This window comes from Elaeis guineensis, chromosome 15 (genome assembly GCF_000442705.2).
Source record: "Elaeis guineensis isolate ETL-2024a chromosome 15, EG11, whole genome shotgun sequence".
NCBI classification, from domain to species: Eukaryota; Viridiplantae; Streptophyta; class Magnoliopsida; order Arecales; family Arecaceae; genus Elaeis; species Elaeis guineensis.
The window spans coordinates 31,183,365-31,192,798 of record NC_026007.2 but is presented as its reverse complement, the minus strand read 5'-3'; the positions used below and the strand labels follow the sequence as shown (position 1 = coordinate 31,192,798).

The window sequence follows — 9,434 nt, the reverse complement described above, 5'->3', positions numbered from 1 at the left end:
AAATAGGATTTTATGGCCCTCTCCTTCCATTCAATGGGGTTCTCCTATGGTGTGTAGAGGTACTGTGCGATCCTTTTAATGAAGATGAACAACGAAAAGAGTTAAAATTTTTTTATTTTAGATCTAATATATTGTATGTTAGATCTGAAATTAAAATTTATTTGATTGTATGATAGTTTGTAAAAATATTTTATAAAATTTGAAACTATTTTTAAATACCGAATCTCAACCCATGTCAGCCCAAAACTTAATTAAGAATGAAGTGATCTAGATTTGAGAATCAAAGATCTAAGGCATAAATTTCATAAATCATGAGTTTACAGATTAGCTCGAGTCAGATCCATCTAACTGGGTTAGACATAGGGTTAGAAATCATTGATAATAGACTATGATAGTAATTGATCAAATTAATTAATGGTTAATTCTAATTGGATCAATTCTTCTCTTGATCAATTCTCAATAGTTATAGTTGATCAGAATTCATATCTTTGATTAGACCAAGATAGACCTTGATCGTTGATAAGTGGTATATTTTTGTATTTATTGAAGGTATTTTTGATAATTTATGATGCTAACATCTTCTCAAAAACCTAATTTTATTAATAAATTAAATTTTTTTACAAAATTAAATAATTTTAAAAAAAATATAAAATTAAAGCATATTTATGAAAAATAGATGTTAATTTAATTGAGCAATTTAAGCACCAAAATGAAAATTTTTTTTTGAAGAATTTAATGCATATTTTTTTTAACTTTTTAGATAAAAATCAGAGCAAAAATGGAGCCAAAATATCCTAAAAAATAAAGAAAATAGCCTTCGATGTATAGTGGACCGGCCGCTCGGTCCACAGAGCCAGGGCACGGTCCATAAGAATAGTTAGGTAGTCCACAGGCATGGTTCATAGTGAAAGAAAGATCTTGGGCGTGATCCAACGACTGAGATTTAATCTGAAGATCGATCTAATGGCTGTTGTTCGTTGTCGGTTTATAAGAGGGACTTTTGCGTGATCCAACGATCTAGAAACGATCCATCACGTGATCCAATGGTTGTTATCGCTTCCGACTTTGATAAGGAGTTAAACTATGCGATCCGACGGTCCAAAATCAATCTCATGTGCGATCGAATGGCTGACATTCGATTCGACTTTGATTTGGATTAAAACTATAGATTTTGATCAGATTTGGATGGTTCAAGCTCCATCCGATGGTCAGAAATATTTTTAAGAGGATTAATATGATTTCTAAGGGTTTTAGGATTTTTTTTCCTATCAGAAAATTATAAAAAATTTATCTATAAATGGGAGGTCCGGGAATAAGCTTTTAGAGCAAAAAAATTGAGTAGAAAGTGTAGAAAAAAATAGAAAAAAAATTAAATAGCTTTAGGGATCCAAGGAAAAGAAAAAAAGTCAGTTCGCTCTATGGAGTACAACAGAAGATGAAGAGGTCATCAATTATCTTTCCGACGAGACTTGGCTGATCAACTTTAGATCCTTATTATAGTTTTATTTTTATTTTATTTTATTATTCCTTTTAAATTTCTTATACTTGAATTTTAATTTCAATTAATGCAAAATTTATTTTTCTGTACTTTAAATTTTTGTCTTTTATTTTTGCATGTAGATGCTAGGATCTAATTAGTAGATCTTAGTACCAATTTATTTTTATATTTTTTAAATTTTTATTATTTATTTTTATTGCAAGTAGATGCTATCTAGTTAGTAGATCTTAGTATCCGATTTATTTTTCGTACTTTTAATTTTTATTTTCTGACTTAAATTACTTTCTCTAAAATTTTATTTTTACAAAATCAAAGATTTCAAATCAAAATCTTGCATTTTCTGTCGATTCGACCCGACTCACTACTTTCTGTATGTTTTTAATTTTTATTGAAGTCAAAATTTGATTGATAATCACGGTATTCTAACGACAGCATCTTGATCCTATCAAATTTTTGGCGCCATTGCCGGGGAAGGTATCAATTTTAATGATTAATTTCTTTGGTTTTCTTGTGACTATTGCTTACTAATTTTTTTTATCTTTTTACACAAAAAAATTCAAAAATTCAAAAAAAAGAGAGATAGAAAGCTTCCAAATTGGTGAGATCAATCCTAACCCTAGCCTTAACTATTTTTTTTAGTATTAATTACTATTTTTTTTAATTTACCTAAAATTCATCCACATAAACCTAATAAAAATTGCATGAGTAGAAACTTAATTTTTAGGAGCATTCATCATTGTAGATTTATTTTTGGTGATTGCTGGAGACAAAAATTGCATGAAACTCCTTATTTTATGCATATAATTTAGTTGCATGAAACTCCTTATTTAAAATTGGTTGTGCATATTCATCTCAAATCAATTTAAGGGCAACACCCATAACAAGATAAGGTGGGGATTTCATCACCCTCTCTTGGCCCAAAAATAACCAACCAGCATCCCACATTAACCCTAGCCTAACTAAAATCAAGTAGACATTGGCCCCTAGTATTAATCGAGTTTATTTCTGAGTATTGTGGTCAAGTCAAATGCAAAGTAAGTCCAGACTCACTCCTGAAACTGGTGTCTAAGGCTAGAGATTATAAAGGCTTAGCCTAAGTGGATTTATGGTTATTTAATTGTTCCGTTAGCTTACCTGGTCAATTCAATTGGTGTCTAAGGCAAGCAACAGGGGGACCCCCACGATCCCATATCTTACCTGGCTAGTTGAAGGAAGTGAGAACAAATTCAATTTGTATCTAGACTAAGCTACTCTACATCAAACTGTTAGGTCTAAGAAACCCATAGGTGTCTAGGTTTAATATTTGCTAACTTGAATTAACACTAAACCACAACTAATTTTTCCCACCTTACGTATCTAGGTCTAGGGCTCTTTTCTTTCTTCTCTCTCCTTTTTCTCTTAAAAAAAAAGATGAAACAAAAATAAAACTTGAATCATACATTAGGGTTTGCACTGGTATATGCAAGGTAGAAGATCTCTCTATCTTGACCTAGTTAGACCCAATCCTGAGATAGAATGGTTGATTCATATTAAACCTGAAAATCAAATGGCTGGAGATCCTAGAGAACCACCTAGGCAGATGAAGAAATATTTTATTCCTTCCACCTATAACCCATCGACTTGTATCCATTTACCTGATATCCCTGCAAGCCACTATGAGATCAAGTCGACCACAATCCAGATGCTTCCGTCTTTCTATGGGAATAATAATGAAGATCCTTACAAGCATCTGGATGAATTCTTAAAAATTTGTTCCACAGTGAAAATTCAAAATTTTACTGATGATGCATTTAGATTGACCTTATTCCCCTTCTCACTTAAAGACAAAGCCAAGTACTGGCTTGGCACATTAGGGAGATCAATCCAAACTTGGACTGAAATGCAGCACGAGTTTCTTAAAAAATTCTATCTCATAGGTCGAACCAACACCATGAGGTGAGCCATCACTGGATTTGCTCAGCTTTCAGGAGAACAAATTCATGAATCATGGGAGAGACTTAAGGAACTTCTTAGAAAATGCCCACACTATGGTCTATCTAAGTGGCAAATTGTTCAAGCTTTTTATGAGAGTTTAGGTGACCAATACAGACAGATGGTATATGCATCTTGTGGGGGTGCATTCATGAGTAAAAGTGAGGATGAAGCCTATACTTTATTTAAAACTTTGAGTAAAAATTCAATCAATCATGCTTCATTATCCTCCTACGAAAGATTAATTCCTCACCAAAAGCGGATAGAAATTTTTGAGATCAAGCAAACAGACTCTAGTCCTAAGGCCGATCTGAACCTAATAGCCCAAAGATTAGATAAAGTCGACCTTTTTGTCCTGAAATTTGATCAGTTCCTAGCATTAAGTCAACAATCTCCTGTACAATACACACCACTACCTAATTATCAAAAGATTTATTCTATCTATGCTAGCCCGGCCCATCATGTGAGCGAATGTCCAATGGCTGCACAGTTTTCACCTTTCATCTAAGAACAAGTTCAAACTGCTCAAGGTTACTCTAATCTTATCAATGACCCATTCTTAAATGCATATAACCAAGATTGGAGAAACCATCCTAATTTTTCTTGGAGACCCCAATGGACTTAGGCTCAGACCCAAATTCTTCATTTGCAAAACTTTCAGAGTAGGCCCCAGTATCAAAACTATGCTTATAATGGTGGTCAGCCTAGTCAGCCTACTCAGTTATCTTATTACAATCAGCCGTTATACCCACCTCCTCAACAGACCAATCTAGCCGACGATAGATTTAGCCAACTTCAACAAATGATCATGATCCAACAGCAATCTCTCGTCAGGTTAGAAGCATAAATAGATCAATTAACTAAGTCTACCATGAGGAGAAAACTAGGTTAATTGCCAAACGAACCAATATCGAATTTTGAAAATGACCCACCCATCCACCAACTACCTGGACCTAGTCAACAATCCAATGTCCCACTTAAGAATCCTCAATTTGAAATTGATATAGTAATCTTTGAGCTTACAAGAGATAAAATTCTTAAGGACTTATACCAAGACCAGGTGAGTGAGGCTAGTACTGATACTAGCTGAAATGTAAATTTTAAAGCACATGTTAGTATTGAGATTAATCCGATAGAAGAACCTGAGCTCAAAATTGATACTGAAAAGATAACAGATGAGTTACCTGAGATATATTCACCAAAAGTTTCATTTGCTTCAGCTTTAGAAATCGGTTCTTCTTCTTTAGAATCACTATCCCCTCCAGAATTGAAATTGCCCTTGGTTACATCTGAGTATACATGTTTTAAATCAAGTAACACCCTTCCGGCACTCATTACTTCAAACTCAACTCCTAAACTAAAAACTCAATTCATAAGCATTTTAGAAGAACAAATAGGAGAAATTCTCAACAAACAAGGGTCTTTGAATGGGTTTGTGAATTATCTTATTACAATTAAGAACAGGAATGTAAAATACTTTCTGAAGATTGGCAACAAAATATTAAAATTTATTATAGACCATCTTCTTAAGATTGGCAATCCAAAATCATTGAAATTTGATACGGGATAGGTGAGAGAATCAGCATGGTCTGACTGAAGACAGTAAACTTAGCACTTCTTGGGAGGCAACCTAATTTTCAAGTTTTTAATTTTTACTTTTGTCTTTGCTTTCTTTTGCATTTTGTTTAAGATAATCGAGTCTTGCTTTGTGTCTTTTGTAGGGATCTGAAGATAATCTTGATTAAGTTGGAGGGAGAATCAATTTTGAAAAGACTTCTGGATCAGATGATATCTCTCCTTTTCTTTCTCTTTACATGCACCGTTCATATTTTCTACTTCATTGAGGACAATATTGATTAAGTTGAAGGGGAGAATAAATTTTTTTTTAAGTCCTCAAGTAAGTTAGTATTTAATATTTAAGCATCTGATTACACTTAAGAATCGAGTTAAACCAAGTATTTTTTAAAAAAAAATTGATATACAGATCAGAGAGTTTGTGAGATATTGAGAGATCAAGTATTAAGAAAACTCAATAAAAAGTTAAGTTTAGAACTTAAATAGTTTTCTTTGAGCATTTCTAAATTTTTCTACCAGCATCAAAGAAGAGTTTACTTTTTATGGGTTTGTGTAAAGTAACTATACATTTCTTCATATATTTTTTTAAAAAAAATTTATAAGTACTTCATGATGAGTAACCGGGCCTCTTTGCCTAAACAAGCATTGAGTTTTGTATCAAAAGTTATGAAGGATAAAGAAGCTTTATTGTAAAGCTAGTTTTATCTCGTAGTCTATTTGATTCAAGCAAGTAGGTTCGAGGGGTATTCTATACTAGTGCCCTAAAGCCGTCTGGTTCGGGAGTCACTGGTTGAAAACTCGCTATATGGATCAAATAGAAAGCTTAAGGGATTAAGATATTCAATAGCAGTACAATATTAAAAAAAATAAAAAAAATTTAATAAATAAAGAACGGAAGTAATAATATACTTGTTCATATGAAGGTGAATGATTTGGAGATAAAGGTAGAAATAATTTAGAAAAGTTCAGAAAAAGTTTAGTGTTCTTAGTTTAACTCTCACATTGATCAGTATTAATATCCCAATGACAGACCTCATTCACGCTCTATTGAATATCAGTGATCCTTTTGAAAATTATTTGGTGAAATTTGAGATTTTAAGTTAAACGGTACTTGATTCTAAATTCTTTATTTACTTGAGGACGAGCAAAGTTCAAGTTGGGGAGTGTGATAAGTGATATATTTTTATATTTATTGAAGATATTTTTGATAATTTATGATGCTAACATCTTCTCAAAAATCTAATTTTATTAATAAATTAAATTTTCTTACAAAATTAAATAATTTTAGAAAAATATAAAATTAGAGCATATTTATGAAAAATAGATATTAATTTAATTGAGTAATTTAAGCACCAAAATTTAAAAAAAAATTAAAAAATTTAATGCATATTTTTTTTAATTTTTTTGATAAAAATTGGAGTAAAAATGGAGCCAAAATATCCTAAAAAATAAAGAAAATAGCCTTCGGTGTATGGTGGACCGGCTGCTCGATTCATAGAGCCAGGGCGCGGTCCACAGGAATAGTTATGTGGTCCACTGGCATGGCTCATAGCGAGAGAGATCCTGGGTGCGATCCAACGGCTAAGATTTAATCTGAAGATCGATCCAACGACTGCTGTTCATTGTCAGTTTATAAGAGGGGTTTTTGCACGATCCGACGGTCTAGAAACGATCCATCACATGATCCAACAGCTATTATCGCTTTCAACTTTGATAAGGAGTTAAACTACGCGATCCGATGGTCAATCCCAAGTGCGATCTGATGGCTGACATTCGATCCGACTTTGATTTGGATTAAAACTATGGATTTTGATCAGATCTGGATAGTTCAAGCTTCATCCGATGGCCAGAAATATTTTTAAGGAGATTAATATGATTTTTAAAGATTTTAAGACTCTTTTTCCTATCAAAAAATTATAAAAAATTTATCTATAAATATGGGGTCTGAGAATAAGCTCTTAAAGCAAAAAAAATTGAGTAGAAAGTATAGAAAAAAATATAGAAAAAATTAAATAACTTTAGGGATCCAAGAAAAAGAAGGAGAAAAGTCGGTTTGCTCTACGGAGTACGACGGAAGATGGAGAGGTCATCAACCATCTTTCCGACGAGGCTTGGCTGATCAACTTCAAATTCTTGTTATAGTTTTATTTTTATTTTATTTTATTATTTCTTTTAAATTTTTTGTATTTGAATTTTAATTTTAATTAATACAAAATTTATTTTTCTGCACTTTAAATTCTTGTCTTTTATTTTTTGCACATAGATGCTAGGATCTAATTAGTAGATCTTAGTATCAATTTATTTTTATACTTTTTAAATTTTTATTATTTATTTTTATTGCAAGTAGATGTTAGGATCTAGTTAGTAGATCTTAGTATCCGATTTATTTTTCACACTTTTAATTTTTATTTTTCGACTTAAATTACTTTCTCTAAAATTTTATTTTTTTTGCAAAATCAAATATTTCAAATCAAAATCTTACTTTCTCTATGGATTCGACCCGACTCACTACTTTCTACATATTTTTAATTTTTATTAAAATCAAAATTTGATTGATAATCACGATGTCCTAACGACAGCATCGCGATCCTATCAATCGTAGCTCCATGGTCGAATCAAGTCTATAAGTTGATCAAATTGAAACTGTCTAACCAGTTGGTGTCTAAGGTAAGTATGATAGTTTTGATCGGTGGTCATTAATTGGGAGCTACTCGCATAGGTTGAGTCTATTACAAGTTAATGGTATATCCCTCCCACCGATCTCACTTACTTGACCAACATGGTAAATCATATTTTGATCAGATCAGATCACTTAATGATTAAGGTTGACTCATGCTAGCTAAAAAATCAGTATGACTTATTGATTAGGTGCCCCTAGTTCATACTTGTCTAAAGTCTTCTTCATGATTTGATGAAGTCAGTGGGAGGATTTATGACTTATTGGCTAGACTAGCTTATGCTTAGTCTTCTTTGATCTGACTTGTTTAAGTCAGTGAGAAAATTAAGATTAACTAATCAAGTCTTTTCTTATCTTTTATTTTATCTAATTAAATCTTCTAAAATTATTAGGTTCTTAAAAATAAAATAGTTATGGTAATAACTAGATCATAGCCTCCCATTAAGTTGGATGATAATGGATCCAACAGTTTAGATGATCATTGGAGGTGCCATATGCTTGGTGCTCATCGGACTATCAGAATTATCATTCATAATATGTTGATTTAGTTGTGTCTTTCTAATGATGGTTAGGTTGGCCGAGCCACACTTGGACCTGATCACTCATTTATCAGATGCACTAAATTTCGACATATTAATAGTTAGACCTAATCAAAACTTTCAATCGAGGTGCCACACGAAGGAAGAGTACCCTAAGAGTCAATCGTAAGTATGTTGTGATAGGACTTTTCTTTATAATTTTTTAACTTATATAATGATATTTATTATTTGATTATAAAATAAGGTATTGATTCATCATTTTAGCTGCATCTTATTATGTCTAAGATTATAATGAACCCCAAAGATTAAGACAATGATTTTAGGAGACATGAATGGATCATGCCAATGAGACTTAAAATTCTAATCTTAAATATTTTTGATCGTAGGAGCATTAATTTGGGGATCAATATTCTGGATAGACTGGCACATCCTATGTATGCTCGACGGAGAAGGTGACAAATCTCACTAGCCACTTGTGTGTGAAACACTAATACAAGGATGTGGATGCTCATTTGGAAATGAGTCTACTGAATTGACTCGATGACAGAGAACATCTTATGGAAGCCTTACTTGCATGTCAAAGATAGTTCTCTAAGTGGGAGTTGTGCATGTGATCCTAAGATCTGAGATCATCATGAAATCTTATGCATATGAATCAATATTTTGGTTCATACCTAGGCATGGCATTAAGATATGTATGGGATGTTCTGGATATAGTAGAGTGTGTATGAAAGTTATGAGTAGGTCAACATAGAATCAATCACTTTTAATAAGAGAAAATCGCATCTTATAAATTCTCATCTCTAGATGACTCGAAAAAAGTTTTTTGACCAAAAGCAGGAAGGAGTTAGAAAGAGTTTCTAATACTTCATCATTGGAGTCATCATTGATTAATCAAAAATTGATATGAATATGAATTTGAGTTTGATATAATTTCATACTCATGAATATATTCGGGATGCAGGGATGATTGAAGGATTGATTGCATGGTAACTTACCACTGAAGGATATATTTAGTATTTTTATCAAATTTTATATCTTTTGAGTAGTCATGATATGTTACTAGATGTCAATCTTAACTTTTAGTTTTGATTAAATTAAAGAGTTTAATTTAATCGCCAATTAAAAAGGATTCTAATTGTTGAACTCGGATTAGCTTGATTGGACCTAAATC

General features: G+C 32.0%; 1 non-coding gene across 1 annotated transcript; it reads right to left on the bottom strand.

The window, feature by feature from the left end:
* Positions 1-3,423: 3,423 nt before the first annotated feature.
* Positions 3,424-3,532, bottom strand: LOC114913811 (small nucleolar RNA R71). Its single transcript, XR_003799680.2, has one exon. It is a non-coding gene; the product is annotated as a small nucleolar RNA R71 (small nucleolar RNA).
* Positions 3,533-9,434: the final 5,902 nt, after the last annotated feature.